This window comes from Sinohyriopsis cumingii, chromosome 5 (assembly GCF_028554795.1).
Source record: "Sinohyriopsis cumingii isolate HCF-2022 chromosome 5, ASM2855479v2, whole genome shotgun sequence".
Lineage (NCBI taxonomy): Eukaryota > Metazoa > Mollusca > Bivalvia > Unionida > Unionidae > Sinohyriopsis > Sinohyriopsis cumingii.
In genome coordinates this window covers 127,064,373-127,082,763 of record NC_142965.1, presented here as the reverse complement: position 1 = coordinate 127,082,763, position 18,391 = coordinate 127,064,373, and the positions used below count along the sequence as shown (strand labels likewise).

At 39.3% G+C, this 18,391-nt stretch overlaps 1 pseudogene across 1 annotated transcript in view; it reads left to right on the top strand.

Moving 5' to 3' along the window:
- The window catches only part of LOC149800155 (excitatory amino acid transporter 1-like), a 48,761-nt pseudogene extending 30,581 nt beyond the window's left edge, over positions 1-18,180 (top strand). Inside the window, exons 4-10 of the transcript XR_016421336.1 lie at positions 8,004-8,082; positions 8,635-8,804; positions 9,908-10,034; positions 12,171-12,404; positions 14,313-14,507; positions 15,271-15,405; positions 16,701-18,180. The product of XR_016421336.1 is annotated as an excitatory amino acid transporter 1-like (transcript). The remainder of the gene's footprint in view (positions 1-8,003; positions 8,083-8,634; positions 8,805-9,907; positions 10,035-12,170; positions 12,405-14,312; positions 14,508-15,270; positions 15,406-16,700) is intronic.
- Positions 18,181-18,391: the final 211 nt, after the last annotated feature.

The window sequence follows — 18,391 nt, the reverse complement described above, 5'->3', positions numbered from 1 at the left end:
TCCGTTTACCTCAATTACAACGATGGTTACAAGAACAAGCTACCTACACTTTACACAAACCCATTCGACGCAAGTTTGCCAGAAGTCGCACCCGAGTGGAAGGCATCGATCATCAATGGCAAGCCGATTTAGCCGATGTCTCTCATTTGGCCAGCTACAATCGTGGCTACAAATATTTGTTTTGTGTCATCGACGTCTTTTCCAAATTTGCCTGGGTCGTGCCCTTGACTTCCAAATCGAGCAGCGAGTTAGTGCGAGCCCTGCAACGGGTGTTGAAACAAAGCGGTCGTCACCCTCTTCGATGGCAAACGGACAAAGGCACCGAATTTCTGAACCAAGCTTTCCAAAAAGAATTAAAGAAACGTGACATTCATTTTTTTACCACCGAGAATCCCGAAACCAAAGCCAGCGTCGTGGAACGTTTTCAACGCACTTTGAAAGAACGCATGTGGAAATATTTTACGCATCACCACACTCTGAAGTACATCGACATCTTACCGCACCTGGTGCAAGCGTACAACCAATCTTACCATCGAAGCATCGGACGTGCCCCGCAAGAAGTGACTCCCGACAACGAAGTACTGGTGTTTGAGCGCCTGTTTGGTATGTCCCCGACGAGGGCTGTCCCCAAGAAAAGTGGAGAGTTGACCGTAGGAGATTGGGTGCGCATTGGCAAAACCAAACGCACTTTCGACAAAGGTTACTTACCTAACTGGACGACCGAATTGTTTCGCGTCACTGGACGAGTGCATGACCGTCATCCTACCATCTATAAATTGGAAGACATGAACGGAGAAGTGCTCAAAGGAACGTTTTATTTACCCGAGTTACAACGTGTCACCAAAAAAGAAGACGACGTGTACGACATCGAAAGCATTCTCGAACGCAGAACCCGTAAAGTGGGCAAACGACGTGTCAAAGAAGTCAAAGTACGTTGGAAAGGATATCCACCCAGTTTTGATTCTTGGATCGACGCTTCGCAAGTCATCAACTATAAAAAGAAGTGACCATCATGCCCTTTCACACAGACGCAGCTACGTCGACCACTCCTCCTTCACCCAGTTCTTCTGTGCAAGATTTACATAAACAACCCTTGTGGGTGTGGCGTGGAGAACGTGTGCCTAAAACGCAAATCGTCTTTTTCTGCCAAATCTTCGTGGTGTATTGTGTCATCGGGGCAGCCATTGCCAATTTGAGTTTGCAACAAGGAGACAAACAATTGTGGACCATTTTATTGAGCAGTTGCATCGGTTACCTGCTTCCCAATCCCTCCCTGAAATTCTCCTCGAACGGGAACCACGGGAACCTTGTGTCCAGTGCCAGTGCCAGTCACCACTCCAACAACAACCACAACCAGAACCCCATTTTGGGCGGAGACACGCCTCTGACGTCCTGTAACCCTTCGGACAGTCACAGAACTCTGGAATTATGAGTCACGAAAACCAATTTTACTTAACCTTACCCAGTGACAGTTCCATGGAGGTGTTTCCCCACAACACGTTGTGCTGTTACACGGCCAAATTACCTCAGGCCATCCCCTTAGTTCACGAAGCCCATTGGGAAGTGGCTTTAGTAGAAATGATTCACCCGACCCAAGTCCTCAATGTCCTTCCCAATCAATATAAATTTGATGTGGAAATTCATGACGAACAATTACAACAGGAGTTGGATAAAATTGGCAAATATGACAGGAAAACCTATAATGACAAAACTCGAACGTGGACCTATCACTTGTTGATTCCCCCAGGCTATTATTTTAGCGGTCAACATCTGGTCAACACCATAGTCACCAGGTTTAATGGCGTGTTTCTGAGAGCTTTTGAGCTTGCCAAAAAAAGTGTCACCATGGAATACCACAAAATAGCCCGTCGCTTCCTGATGAAATTTCCTGAGGGGGGCAAATTCATGTCTTTCTTATTTTGTCCTGAATTGTTTGACATGTTGGGCGGAAACATGGAGCTGAGGAAGAAAGTAGAACAAAAACCCGAATTACCAATCAGTTTCGACAACGAGTCTTTTGTCAAGTATTTTCGTACCCCAGTAGAACTGAATCAAGGACTGAATTTGATTTTCGTGTATTCCGATGTAGTGGAATACAACGTGGTGGGACACACCTCCGTACCGTTACTGCGTGTCATTCCTTTCAAAGTAGATTCTGCCGCGAACGCTGACGAGGAAGGTGGAAACACTTACCACGTCCACCGCGAATTTGTCCATCCTCACTATTTGCCGGTCAGCAAGTCGTATTTGGACACGGTCAACATTACTATAAAAGGAGATTTGGGACAAAATATTCCATTCACCAAAGGAAAAGTCACGGTGAAACTCCATTTTCGAAAACGGTTCTCTCACGACTCGTAAGTCATGTATCCAGTGTACCGAGGGGTTGCACGACAGCGAGGACACGGCTTAGGAGATATGTTAAAATCGGCCTTTCGTTCGGTGGCCCCGGTGTTGAAACCGATGGTGACACGCGGATTGCACGGCTTGAAAGATGCGATACTGACGCAAGGCAAAGAATTTCTCCAAAATGTCATCATCGACAAACAAAACCCTAAAGAAGCCTTCATGAGGGCTGGCAAAAATGTCTTGCTACAAACGGGTAAAGACATTTTAGGCCGACGAGACACACCTATAAATGCCCTGCACGCTACCGAGTCAGGCATTCAGCAAGGACAAGGCAGAAAGAGACGACGCAGAAAACACCCTTTCACCAGACTTCAAGCTAGAAAGGCCAAGAAAAGAAGAACCGTTCGAGACTTAGACGTTTTCGATTATTGAGAAAGAGACAAAAAATGATGCACCGAGAGTCATGTGCTTGTTCCAAGACGGAACTGGATATGTTTGCCATGCCCCTCACCATGATGACGATGCAAGAATCCCAGTGGGTGGAATTTCATCCCGTCTCCTCTTTGACGGATTCCGGTCCCATCGAGTTTGAAATCAAAGGACAGCCCGAAGATTACATCGATCTGAATAGCAGTTACTTGTACTTGAAAGTGAAAGTGATCAAAACGGACAACACCAATCCAGGAGACAATGCTAGAGTAGCTCCTGTCAACAATTTCATGCATTCCTTGTTCAACGAAGTGGACTTGTACTTGAATAACAAACTAGTCAGCAGCAGCATGGATACTTACCCATATCGTGCCTACTTGGAAAATCTCTTGACGTACGGAAAAGAAGCCAAGAATACTCATCTGGATGCTTGCGTGGTATGGAAACCTGACACGGCAGGTGTAGGCACGTTTAGCGACACAGCCCCGCCAGAAGATGACAATCTTCACAATGTGGGGTTTAACGACCGTCGTAAGAAAATTCAGCAAGGGCGAAGTTTAGAACTAATGGATCGTTTGCATTTGGACATGTGGTTACAAGAAAAGTATTTGCTGAACGGGATGGATGTCCGTCTGAGACTGAATCGTAGCAGTGCCTATTTCCATTTGATGGCCCATGCCAATGAATACAAAACTGTCATTCAAGAAGCCCGACTTTGCGTGCGACGTGTGGAAGTGTTACCTAAAGTGGGAAACGACGTCAGTCAGACGTTGAGCAGAACGACCGCCAAGTATCCCATCCGACGCGTAGAAGTGAAAACGTTCACGATTCCCACTGGACAGCGATCCATGATCGAAGATCATCTTTTCCAAAGACAGTTACCCAAGCGTTTGATTGTTGGTATCGTCAGGAATTCAGCCTTCAACGGAACCCACGATCAAAATCCTTTTGAGTTTCAACATTACAATGTGTCCAAGATCGAAGTCAGTCGCGACGCCAAGACCTTGTGTACCCGACCTTTCGAACCTAACTTTGGTGCAGCGAAGAATTATTTGAGATCGTACTTGTCCCTGTACGAAGCCACCGGACAGTTAGGGACCAACACCAGTCACGGTATTACGTACGACGATTACGCAGGAGACTATGCTTTGTGGGCTTTTGATTTCACTCCAGACCAAGGCAGCGACGAGGGACATTTCCACCCTATAAAATCTGGCCAGATTCGTGTGGAAATTCAGTTTACTACAAATCTAACAGAGACGGTGAACGTCCTCCTGTATGCAGAATTTGATAATACCATAGAAATCAACAGTTTGAGAGAAGTCATTCTAGATTATTAGAAGCCATGGAAGACTGTTATCCCTCTTTACCTAGTGGAGAAACTTTTGAGATGAAATGTGAGGAGACCGTGGAAAAAGAAGAATCCCAAGACAAAGACGAAGAAGATATCATGATGAAATCGAGATGGCCAGAACAAGAAGCCCATTTAGTCTCCTGTTTTGCCAAACACTTAGTCGACAAAATGACGGAATTGATCAAGAAAAATTGCTATGGATGTCAAAACGATCATCCCAGTCAAATTCAACACGACAAATGCCTGATGTTGAGCCAAGAAGAAAAATTGGACGAGTATCTGGACGAAGCTTGGAGTCTCATCTCGGACGAAGACGTGTGGCACCAGTGGTATAAAGACTTGCGTGAACATTCTTGTCCACCATTAACCACTCAAGAGATCCATCGTATCGAAGCTCTCCTGAATCAGAGTGAGGAGACGAAACGAAGAAACGGTTATTTGTCAGACATTTTCAAGCAAAAAGTCAGGATCGAATTGACGACTTATTATTACCTGTGAAGAAAAAACCCCACACAAATGGATACCTGGGAACTTTATTACCTTTTGAACCACAGTTCGTATACAGCTTCTTGGAATCCTGTCGTCTGTGCTAAAGATGAACTCCCTCATCGCAAGCCTCAAGACCATCAAGCTTACGTAATCAACACGGACGACAGTCATCTCCCAGGAACCCACTGGGTAGCCGTTTACTTTCCTCAAGAAGGATGTGTGGAATATTTCGATTCGTACGGATTGCCCCCTTTGGAAGACGATATCATTGACTTTATGAGAAGAAATGCTCAGACCACCCGATTCAATAATGTGAAATTACAAGGCACAGATTCCTTGGTGTGTGGACAATATTGTGTGTATTTTCTGCATCATCGCAGCCTGGGCTATTCCTTAGAACATTTAGTGACTCATTTTGATCCTCGTTCTTCTTCAAGAAATGATGTGAAAGTAGATCGATGGTTTTGTGACCATTATGCTTATCTTTTGTCTCAAGCTAGGAAACGTAGTGTCCATCAATGGCCTAATGATTTCCAACAGTGGAAATTACAATTTCATTCACAACGTTGTCAGCCCTGTTTAACGTAGATTGTAAATTGAGAAAAAATGTTCGTGATTTGAAAAAATTGTTTGATGTTGTAATGTTGGATTATTGTTAAAAATGTTAGATTTGTTGTTTAGTGTTAAGTGATTTTTGAATAAAAAATGTTGTGTTTTGAAAAAAATGCCTTTGTCTTTTGTTTAGCTATAAGAATGTTGGATTGATGCTCTTTAATTTCTTACTATCTCTCTAATGACACTCATTGAACGTTGCGACTCGAAAACCGTGGGGATGTTTTCCTTCACGTCCGCGCTTTGACTTTAAGAACCGGGGTTGTTTCCAGTCTAACCATCCATTGTCGACTCATCCTCCTACGAAGATGTGCTCCAAACTAGCTAAGCTAAACGAAGCCTACGTGAATTTGCATAGGGTCAGACACAGTCTGATACGCCAGAAAAGATAGAGAATGTGAGAATGCTAAAAGTCACTGAAGACCTGATAGAAGAGCTCTTCAGAGAAGAAGTGAACAGGGAGATAGAAGAATGGACAGAGAAGTACAGACTTCAGAGACAGCAGCAACAGCAACAACAATAACAACAACAACAACAGCAGCAGCAGCAACCTGAACCTGACAGAGGCTTTGTCGATTGTCGCATCGACACCAAAGAGTTCTTCTTCTCTTTCCGAAGAAGCAGACCTATCGCCAGAAAGTCTATCCTCAGAGGACATCGCATTCTTAGAAACTAAAAAAAGATTGCCATAGCAAACAAAAAAAGACAAAAAAAAAACAGCCCTTTTCAGGGCTACCCCAATACTTTAGAAAAGAAATAACCATCAATTTGCCAATGTGTGTAGGTAGAGTAGTGTGAATATAAACACTAACTCTTTTTTTTAAAAATGTGAGGGTATGTGTTTGTAAGTGCTCACGTACGTTGGTATGGATAGTAGATTAAAATGATGTCTTTTTTGGTGTTTGAGGTGTATAATTGGGGTTAGATTGGATTGCTTTGCGTATGTGGATAGTCTATTGAAGTGGTTAATAACAAAAAATTTTTAGAATAGTAATGGGTAGCATAAAAAGTGAGTGAGTGTTTCTTTTAGGTCCGCGCGTTGTTTTTTGTTCATGGTCTAGGTAAGATCAATTTTATGTTTTTAGGGGGATGTTTTCCATCACGTCCGCGCTTTCAGCATAAATTGAAACTCGTTCGGCAGTCTAGCTACCCTTGTTGATTGATCAACACCAAAATGAACACGAGACTGGCGAAAATGTTGGAACTTCATGTGCATCTGGAATATGCCAGGCGCATACTAAATGAACTGGCCGCGGAAGCCATTGTGGAAGAGGGAAGGATAAGAGAGGTGGAGGAAAGAAGAAACAAAGAAGAGGAGGAGAGAAGATACAAAGAAGAGGCGGAGAGAAGATACAAAGAAGAGGAGGAGGAGAGAAGAAACAAAGAAGAGGAGGAGGAAAAGGAGAGAAGAAGAAATTTCAGAATACCAGAAACCGAAAATTGGGATTCTGAAGCCACATATCCTGCCTCTGCTCTCTCCCCCAAAAAAGTAAAAAGTAACTGGGGAACAAGATGTGTATGTGGTGCCAGGCCTGGAAGGTGCCACCATTAACCAGGTGTCCATGAAGTTCCCAAAAAAACAGCCCTTTTCAGGGCTACACAATACTCAAGAAAAGAAATAACTATCAATTTGCCAATGTGTGTAGGTAGAGTAGTGTGAATATAAACACTAACTCTTTATTAATAGTGCGAGTGTTTGTGTTTGTGTTAGTAACTGCTCAAGTAAAGTTAGTGTGAATAGTAGTTTCTTTATTGTTTCTTAGCGTATGTGAAGAGTATAGTTTGGGTTTTATTATATGAAAATGAGAAAAGTGGGGATGTTTTCCTTCACGTCCGCGCGTTGTTTGGTCATGATCTAGGTAAGATCAATTTTATGTTTTAGGGGGATGTTTTCCTTCACGTACGCGCTTTAAGTATAAGAACCCACAATATTCGTCGTTCAAACCATTCTACAGAGAAGATGGCTTCGAACCACCTAGATAAATTTCAAACATTGCAAGACGTCCTTGACAATTTGGGCATGATAGAACAAATGCTAGTACGACTCAATGAAGACCACTATTCTTATAGTCCGCATAGAGTAAAAATGGAAATTAACAATTTAAGAAAAGCAAAGGATATGATAAGTGGTGTGATGAAGGAAATAAAGGAGGAGAAGGAGGATGAAGAGGAAAGGATAAGAATAAGAAAATGGAATGAAAAAATTGAAAAAGAAGAAGAAAATGAGAAGAGGAAGAAAGAAGAGGAGGAGGAAGAGAAGAAAGAAGAGGAGGAGAAAAAAAAAGAAGAGAAAGAGTGTAGGTGAGAAAATAAGAAGTTGGTGGAGAAAAAGAAGAAATCAGAAGCAGAAGAAGAAAAACAAAAGGCCCTTTTCAAGGCCACGCATATTTCTAGAAAAGAGAATGACTTTTCAATTGCCTACTCCTTTTTTAAATTTAAATTTAAATTTAAATTTAAATTTTTAAAAAAAAAAAAAAAAAAAATCCCACTCACGATTTATTCCCATGTTAAATTCCCCTTGTACGTAAAGTGACCCACGATTTATCGCCATGTTAATTCCCATTGTACGTAATCTGACCCACGATTTTTCGCCATGTTAAATTTCCATTGTACGTAATCTGACCCAGGGGTCTCTGTAATGCTAATTTCCATTGTACGTAAAGTGCCCCACTTCACTACTGTCGAAAGCACACTCACACACACACACACATATATATATATTCCATTTTCTTCTTCTTTTTCAATATATATATATTTCCTTTCTGTATAGGAGCAGGTGGTACTCCACAAAGTAACTCCAAGGTGGAAAATGCTTTACAAACCCAAGATATCTTGGCTGACTTAATCAGGTAAGCTTGTTGAAAATAAATTTTTAGCTCTTACATTTTTATAAGCAAGAACCGATGATCCGTTTCATATTTCATTATAATGTAATAAGTTTGATAAACTGCATTATGCCTGCGTATGAGAGATTCAGATGTTAATGTAAACGTGTCGTGATCACAGTTCGCTGAGAGGTATATCGTTCCTGAAATCTTCCTTCACTCTCTCTCTATTTCTATCTGTCTCTCTCCCTTCTGACAGCCAACCTCACCCACACGTCCCAAACCACCATCAAAGTCCTCAAAGAGGACCAGCGGTTAAAATGTCTCACGTCAACTATCAAAGTTTTGGAGTCAACTTGAAACAGGATCGCATTGGCGATAGCTCATGTCTACGGTATCCTCAAAGCGCAGATATTAAAAGTAATCAGCTGATATTGATGGGTTCTTGCTATGGTTAAAATAAATAAATAACTAAATAAATAAATAAACAAACAAATATTAATACGCCGATATAGTGATATTCCGTGCATGCGAGGCAACAGCTTGTTTTTATTTAATCTTTTTTTTTCTTCGCAGAAACATCTTTCCTGACAATTTGGTAGAAGCGGCTTTCAGAAAGACCCAGACTCGGTATTACAAAGAAGATATTAGTGTATCCCAAAATTTTACCAATGGAACTTCTATCACAGAAGCATGTTTTATTTTGACCAAAGAGATAGGAAAAACAGATGCTGCTAATATCATTGGTATGCATAGAGACCTGGCATTTTAATTTTTAAATATCATTTAAAATAATTCATTTTCGTACTGAATTTACATTACGTACATGTAGACTTACGTAGTATACCTTATGACAGGCGCAGTTTGAAAGAAAAAATAATTAGAAATAATGCGTTAGCAAGGTTGTCTCGAAACGATGTCATACTTAAATTTACTTTAACATTATGAATTGTATTAAAACATTCCTTGGAAGAACATATTTTCATGGTCATTATTTTGATTATCAATCTGTGTGTTAAATATAGGTAAATTCGCTGGTGTTTTACAGACTGAAGAAGTAAGAGAATTACCGCATATAGTCGCTTATAGGTCAGGTCCAACTGCAGGTTTATGGACCCATATATGCCGTCTCATAACGAACCGGCAGATCTGGTACTATCCAGCGTGTTAGGAGTAATTAGGAGAAAGAAAAAAAGAGAAAAAGAAACAAACCCTGACTATGCGACTGCAGTCAAGGTCTATGTTGTTTGCAGATGAATCCCACTTATAAGCTACTAAAGACGGTAAAGGCATACTTTTATCAGTGGCAAATGGGGGCTTGCATTGTAGAAAGTATTTTCGATTATTTAAGTGTAACCGTGAGATTGTTGTTGTTGTTGTTGTTTTAGGGTTTTCAGCACACGATAGGCTATGCTTGGCGGCCAGTATTAATAGCGGAGGATGGCCCGGAATACCCCGGGAAGAACCACTGACCCACGAGAAGCTACTGGCAAGCTTTCTCACATACCCACATTGGCCAAATCCTAGACTCGAACCCACGCAGACAGAGGTGAGATGGCAGTGATCCGTAACGGCCACTCGGCCACTGGGGAGCCCTAACCGTGAGATAAACATTGGCACTGATTCTGCTTTTATTTTTTTAAATGGTTTTATTGAACATTTTTGCATCACATTTATAAACGTACTGGAACGGTTCATGTAAGCCACCAAAAAGGATTGGTCAAAATAAAAAAGTTGCAAAAAGTAAAGGAGAAGGGCAATAAATAAATAAAAAAATAAAGAAAGAAATACATATATTCTAGCCGTTTTGAGTAGTCTTTATTGTGATTTTTTTATTCTTTTTTTGCAGGTATGATTTTGGCGGCAAGCCTATTGGGTATTGCGGCTGGTTCGTTGAAGGAGAAGGGAAAACCTTTTCTGGATTTCTTCGTTGCTTGCTCCGATACCGTTGGTGTTGTTGTTCGTTGGCTGATGTGGTCAGTTGAATTATGAGCGCTTTAATATAATCAACTGAACTCGTTAGGTCCGAACAGCGGTGACCCAGCGATCAGCGCTTTATCCTTGTGAAATGAGGGACGCGGATTCGATATCTAATAATAATAATATTAATATTTATAATAATAATGAGGACTTTTTATAGCCCCTAATCTTTAGAAGCTCTAAGCACTTTACAACATTAGACAATATCTATAAGATAAAAAACATATAATGATATGAGTACAACCACAAACACCATGAAACTAGATAACATAAAAAACATGGTGAGAATATTTAAGGTAGGAAACGTTATTAGGTCTTTAAGTTTGTACTTGCAGTCGAAATAAGTCAGCTTTGAGAGCACTCTTTTATGTGATCACTGTGTCTGTGTCTACGTTCAGTGGGCAATTCATTCCACGTCGCCGGGCCCTGGTATGCAAAAGAACGCTGTCCATATGACTTTGTTTTCATAGCGGGAATAATGAGTATACGATTGTCAGAAGAGAAGCGTAAGTATCTTGCTGGTGTGTACACATGGGTGAGGCCAGATAGGTATGTTGGACTAGAGTCCGTCAGTGAAACAAATTTGTGTTTGATTCTGGATCGAATGGATAGCCAGTGTAGGGTACAGAGCATCGGGCAGGTGTGCTCTGATCGTGGTAAGTATGATCCAAGCAACTGTGTTTTGAACGTTTTGAAGTTTTTGGAGTAGATATTGAGATGAACCAGACAGAACTGAGTTACCATAGTCCAGTCTTGAAAGTACTAATGGACACACAAGTGTTTTAGTGGCATCAACTGAAAGATATTTGCGAATGGAGCTGGTGCGTCTCATCTCAAGATATGCAACCTTGCATATGTTCATGACATGTTGGTGCAATGTGAGAGTACTGTCCAGAGTAACACTTAGGTTTCGTACTGATTGTGTGAATTTAATGTTGGTGTTGCTGATATTTATTGTTTGAGGTAAAGGATGTGAATGAGAAAGTATTTGTGCTGTATTCGGAATGACCTCGATTTTATAATCATTTATCTGCAGTTTGTTACATGTCATCCATGATTTCACATCAGAAATGTACCTCTCTACACCTTGGATGGTAGTATCAACTTCAGTTGGGTGGCTAGAGTTGTATATTTGGGTGTCATCAGCGTACAATTGGTGAGACACTGGATGATGATCAATGACACTTGAGGACCGCTGAGTGTACAGAATGAAGAGAACAGGTACAAGAACAGACCCCTGTGCAACACCACAACATAGATCAACTGGGCTGGAGTGTATTCCATTTGCAGATACAATTTGTGTCCTGTTGACCAAGTAGTACTTGAACCACAGTAAGGCTGTATCATGAATGCCAAATACATGCTGGAGACGGTGAAGTAATATATCATGGTCTATTGTGTCAAATGCTGCAGACAAATCAAGGAGGGTGAGGACTGTAATCTTTCCGCTATCCAAAGCAGAGAGAATGTCATTAACAATTTTTAGAAGAGTAGTTTCAGTACTGTGGCAAGGGTGATATGCAGATTGCAAATTGCTATAAAGACTGTTGGAATTCAGATGAGATACAAGCTCGGATAGAATAAACTTTTCTAAGATTTTTTATATGAATGGGAGATTAGAAACTGGGCAGTAGTTTTTTTAAATCGTTATGGTCTAGTGTTGGTTTCTTCAGCAGAGGCGTTGCAATGGCAGTTTTGAAAAATGATGGGAATTCCCCTAATGAGAGAGAGGTATTAATAACATCAGTTAGTGAAGGCAATACTGGATCTACCATCGGATAACCCCAAACAGACTACAATAAGTATGTCCTTGGGCATAGCACATTACTTCCCTCAGCACTATTAATAGAACCTTCATGTTGTAAGGAACCAAACAAAAACAACAAAAAAACCCCAATCATTTTAGGATATTTAAAAAAAAATCTTTTTCGAAGCAAAACGCAGGTAAGATATCTGCGGAGTATCTTTATCAAGACGACTTTCTCCGATTTCTTAGGAAAAGGTCTAATCCACGGCGATTATTCTAAATATATTAATCGTTAAATGCAAAAGTTGGAAGATTTAAATGCTTCTTATCCTGCTATTGTTTGATAAGAAATTAACTGATAATAACCATTTCTTATATTTTTAAGGGCGACCCCGATTGGAGTGACAAGCCTTATTGCCGTGTCAGTGGCTAGTGTAGCAGATGTTCGGAATGTGTTCAGTCAGCTTGCCATGTTCATCGCATGCGTGACTATTGGAATTGCTATTCACCAGATCGTCATGATGCCTCTTACGCTTTTCATCTTCACCAGATGAAACCCTTTCATATTTCTGATGAGCATCGCTAGGCCATGGATGATTGCGTTCGCAACAACTAGCACGTAAGTTTAAATTTCATGTATTTTCCATTTGTTATGGGCATGCTTTGGTTTCAATGTATTACTATGCCAATGTAACCAATCAGGCGTTGTTTAATGTTTCTGAGGTCCTTAAGAAGAATAATTACCTTTTTTGTTGTTGATTTTTCCTGGAGATATGTATAACGTCGAAATGTGAAACTGTGGAGAGTAAGAAGCATCATCAGTCTCTTGTTACTAAATTTAGCCTCTGCGATTTGACTTAAGACGATAAAGCGGGAAGGCGAAAATTTGCCTCCTCCGGACATATCACAGGTACTAGCCATTACCGGATTAAGCTCTGTCGAGGCCCTTAGGTCCTTAGGCAGTTTAAATCTTGGGGCCTTCCTCGCAAATTAACTCCTAATACGTTTTATCAGTATTATTTTGATCCGTTGTCGCGTGGCCCCTAGGTCGGTACCTACTCTGACTATTTAGTAATCCGGCACTGGTACTAACTATTCACTTCATTGCTTTCAAAGGCAACTATTTCCAGAAAAGGAAGAAAGCACTTTCCTTAACGTCTGATATGTTATGTCCATGACTTTACTTAGTAGAACAACAAGGTAGCCTATGTAAACGCGTGGTCTGAGCTAATGTATTGAATTTCATCGAGAAAAAAATTAAATTTATTAGTGCAGCAGTATTTTATTATGGGCTTAATATTACGTCTTTATATAAAAAGAAATCAATGATAAACGGAAAAGCTATTAGTTAATTATTACATATTTTCCAGAAGAAGAAAAAAAAGATAAAAACGAAACTGAGTGAAAAAATAGTTACTTTACTTGCTAAAGCAAACGCGTCACTATTTCATCAAAATTACGTTTTCATAAGTCTTTATACATTTGGTAAGATTAGGCGTGAACAAGATTTTACCATCGTTATCGGCTGATATGTTGCAGTGTAACGGCTGACATGTTGTAGTGTCATTTTACCATTGTTGTCGGCGGCCATGTTGTATTGTCATTTTACCATTGTTCTCGGCTGCTATGTCGCAGTGTCATTTTACCGTCGTTATCGGCTGAAATTTTGCAGTGTCATTTTATCATTGTAATCGGCTGCCATGCTGTAGTGTCATTTTACCATTGTTATCGGCGGCCGTGTTGTATTGTCATTTTACCATAGTTATTGGCTGCCATGTTGTAGTGTCATTTTACCATAGTTATTGGATGCCATGCTGTAGTGTTATTTTACTATTGTTATCGGCTGCCATGTTGTAGTGTCATTTTACCATATTCATCGGCTGCCATGCTGAAGTGTCATTTTACAATTGTTATCGGCTGCCATGTTGTAGTGTCATTTTACAATTGTTATCGGCTGCCATGTTGTAGTGTCATCCTTTGTAGATTGCTTCCCACAGTATTATCATGTTTAACATCACAAAATACCTTAAAACAGTGATTTTTCTTATTTAGAAAACTAGTCAGCTAAAGAAGTTAAAACATAACTCAGCCGATAACAATTAAGAGAAGAAAGCCTTCACATTATTTCTTATCAGCTGTACAGATATTGATAGTTACTGAAGCTGACTTGATCGGCATGCGTTTTGAAAATTGTTGTTTTTGGAATCATTATGTGTAAGTGATTAATGAGAACTGATTTTTGCTGATTACGGACATATTTCATTATGTCGAAGTTGTAAAAATTATTATAAGATTACAATGATAATTTAGTTCTGGTATGGTAAATGTATAAAGTTTACTGTTGTCTGTTTTACGCGACGAGTCAAATTTAGGAACGTTGATTGTCATTGTTTAGATATAAATAAAATCAGGAAGAAATTCAGAGACAAGTGTACATTTCAGATGTTCGTATTTAAATAATTAATTGTACAAGACTACGATATCTTTTATAATTTACGCTCAAGTTTATCCTAATCATGTGTCATAGGGCGGTTGCCATTCCGGAGATGAACCATATCTGTGAAGAGAAGCAGAAAATTGATAAAAGAGTTGTCCGCTTCGTTATCCCATTTAGTGTCACGCTTAGCTGCAATGGTGGCGCTGTGTACATCGCCAGTTCCTGCGTCTTCATTGCTAATCTAACAGGTTCCTCCACCAGCATTGGGGATATACTAATGATTGGGTACGTTTTCTTCCATGCATCTGTATGTGTGAGCATGCGTGTTCGTATTTGTGTGCGTTTTTATATCTGTTGCTGTATGTCAGAAAGCGTGCCAGTAGCTTCTCGTGGGTCGGTGGTTCTTTCCAGGATTTTCCGGGGTTCTTCCTCCACCATTTATACTGGCAGCCATACATAGCCTATCGTGTGCTGAAAAATGGCGTTAAACCCTACAAAAACAATAACTTCTGATGCTAATGATCGGGGTTGTTTAGTCTGTGCATCTGTATCTGCCATTGTGTTAGTATATATACGACATAAACGTTTTCAGCTTGCTAACTAAAGCAAACTTGAAATTAGCAGTATATCAATATAGCTAAACGTGAAGCCTGTATCTGATAACGTTCTATATTAATGAGAGCAACTTGCAAATTTTGATTGTTTAATAAAGACGTCTAAATCTATTTCATTTTTAACTTTTCATTTTTATTAGGAAGCATTTTTTAAAAATAAAGTACACCTTCTATTATTGCCATAATGCCCGTTGACTTTCCATGGCCAAAGAAAAGTTACAATTTTAAACCGAATACATCCCGATATACTTATTACAGAATTTGTTGTTGGAAAAGTGACAATCAGATTAAGACAATGATAAGACTGATAACAATACTACTACTACTAATAATAATAACGACAATAACAACTATTATTATTATTAGTAGTAGTAGTATTAATGCTACTGCTACAACACCAACCACAGCTAATATTACTACTACTACTACTACAGGCTGTTAACAACGATTGCTGCCATGGCTGTGCCCTCCATTCCAAGCGCCAGTGTCATGGCGGTTGTCATGATTCTTACCTCAATGAGTATACCTGTCGGGGACATAGCTCTTCTCTTGGCAGTAGAATGGTACCTGTAAGTATAATTTTTATTTATGTTCCATGCATGTGGCTGATTGCATGCAGCGTCAATCCTTTTTGTCCGTCCGTCTGTGTGGTCGTTCATTTGTCTGCCTGTATTTAATTCTTGAATGCGCAAATTCAACTCTTGCAACTTTCAATGAATTTAATTTTTAGCTCTGTGGGACTACATTAAATTTATGATTTAAGATGAGTATATCAACCATTAGTTACTAATTAACAAATTTTATTTACTACTAAATAATGAAACAAATTATTATACTAACGGAGGCAGTTTGTTATAGTTATGGCGCTGATATGATATCACATTAAACGAGTGAAAACAAATATAAAGGGGAATAATTTACATGGTACGTGCCACCAAGATTCAGTAAAATAACGAAAGTGTCTACTTTTTGTTTTGGGCAATCTGTGTTGTCCCTGAATGTTTTTACTGTCTAATTGTCCCATTTCAATTAACATTAATTATCAGTCTGATTAATATCCGATCTCCACTGTCCTACGCGTAGATCCGAGAGCGACCGCTTAGCTGTCATATTCTGGTGACCTGTATTATTACGATAATTACCATAATAACTTTATCAGCCAATCAGATTAAGCATTGTAACTTTGCGTTTGGATGACTTGGCAGTATGGCTGAAGAGCATCAGTGTGTGCCAAACGATCCGATTCTCTTTCAAATTTCCGAAAGCTGCATTTTTATTAGGTAGTTCAGCAGATCACCAGAGCATGACCCATCAGCTGTCGCTGTCAAATCTTCACGTAAGACAGTAGAGATCTGATTTTAATCAGATTGAAATAATTATATGTCAATAATGTTTGTTTTAAACATTGTTTTAAATACAACAACAACACTGTACCTCATATTCAGAAATTTAGAATCCTATTCAAAATTAAGTAGTTTTGGAAGTAAATAACACTGAAGGTAATGTAGGTTAATTTCGCACACGCATAGAACGATTTTCTTGCTATTGGCATTGTATCCTAATTACTGTACGAATGCAAATCGTGGCTTAAGTCACTAGAATCAGTGCGAAATGATTAAGGCCAATACTGTATTTATTAAGCTGCGAAAATCATATCTTCTCAATACATGTCATTTGTATCCAACAGTATGAAGTCAATTTAGTCGTTTAAGCTTTGTCTACTGACACAGTAATGTTTGTTAAAGTATTTGACTTGGAATGTGTTGATACATCTTGTATGAATTTGAGGGCACGAAATATGATTCCTAATGCATATTTATTGACATGCTTCTTACCTGGATGTTTGTCTTTGTTTTCCATACAGGGACAGAATACGATCTACGAGCAGCGTAGTTAGCCACACATTCAACGCAGCTGTCACGTATCACCTCTGCAAGAAAATATTAGGGGAGCAAGACGAAGCTTCTATGAGAAGAAATGAAACGGAAATGACTCTCCTGAGCAAAAAAGAAGAGAAAACGGAAATATTGGAACGTATTAATGTGGTGTGATAGCTTTATTGCTTTTTTAAAACGTCTTCTTCTATAAAGGTCAAGGTCATAATCACACAGAAGGTGCACCTTAGTCGAAATGGCAGCTTATTCATATATAAGCGATCTGGAGATTGGAATTTATGTGATACTTTTTTGATCACAGAAGTACACATTTCTTCATGGCAGAAAATAAATGCTTTCGGTAATATTTGCTGACAAAGTAATGTCTACATTCCTCTTTTTTGCATCTGCTAAAAGGTTGTGATACTGTTGGAAGTTCCGTCATATGACTTAGTTCTTTAGTACTTACAAGTCAGCGTTTCTGTTGTTAGGTACGGTATGTGATTTTGTACTTACAACTGAGAGTTTCTATTCAAATGTACGGAATATGATTTTCTTCTTACAGTTTAATGATACAACAAGTTTAAACTGCGATTACCATTTGCTATGTTTCGGTTTCATCTATACTAGTTTTTACTAGTCCCACATGACACATACCTTTGGTTTTGTTTCCTTCATCAACTTTATAGACTATAAATCATGTAATTTATTTATCAGTGACTGCCGTTTCGTATGCATTCACATGGTTTAATTTATTTATTTATTTTTATTCTTTCTTTCTTTCTTTCTTTCTTTTCCGCTAACATTGTTTAAAATGTCAAATCGTTCTATTCTGGTCGATTGATCGATCGAGAAAGACTCCATTGTGATGCTTACGTAATACACCAGGGTTGGTTGTTGTTTTTTTATGCTTAGAAAGTGCTACCATTGTTTTCCTTGGATGTCTTATGAATAAGCTGTAAATCTGCCATGCAATTATAAAAATATTACTTTAGTGCATATTTTTCTTTTATTACAGTTGTGTTAGACTTTTGATATGTTTTTTTTCAAAAGAATCTCAATTGAGCCTGAAGGTCTTGTTTTAATATAGTATGAAAGTAGTTAAGTGGGCCACCATAGGGACAATGGGACTTAGCATTAAAAACACCCCTGGGCAACTCTAGGGACAATGGAAATTTAACATGGAGAAAAACGCTGGGCCACTTTAGGGACAATGGGAATTTAACATAGAGTTTGGGTCTGTCTAGGGACAAGGGAAATTAACATGGGAATAGAGTTTGGGTTTGTCTAGGGACAAGGGGAATTGAATATGGGATTTTTTTTTTTTTTAAAAAGTTTTTTAAAATTTAAATTTAAATTTAAATTTAGAAAAGGGGTAGGCAATGGAAAGGCTATCTCTCTTCGAGAAATATGGCTGGCCCTGAAAAGGGCCTTTGGGTTTATGTTAATATTAATATTAACATAGATGGCATCTGTCACATCTTCTTCTTCTTCTTCTTAAACTCCTAACTACCGGTCCATACACAAGTACCCTCTTGAGACATCCTTGTCTTTCTATGTAAACTCTCCTCATCCATTGACTAGTATCTGTCCTATCAACAACAGTCCACTTGGACCTGACATACATGAGCATGTCCGTCCTAAACATCATGGAAGACACAAGGGTGGATGACTCAATGAG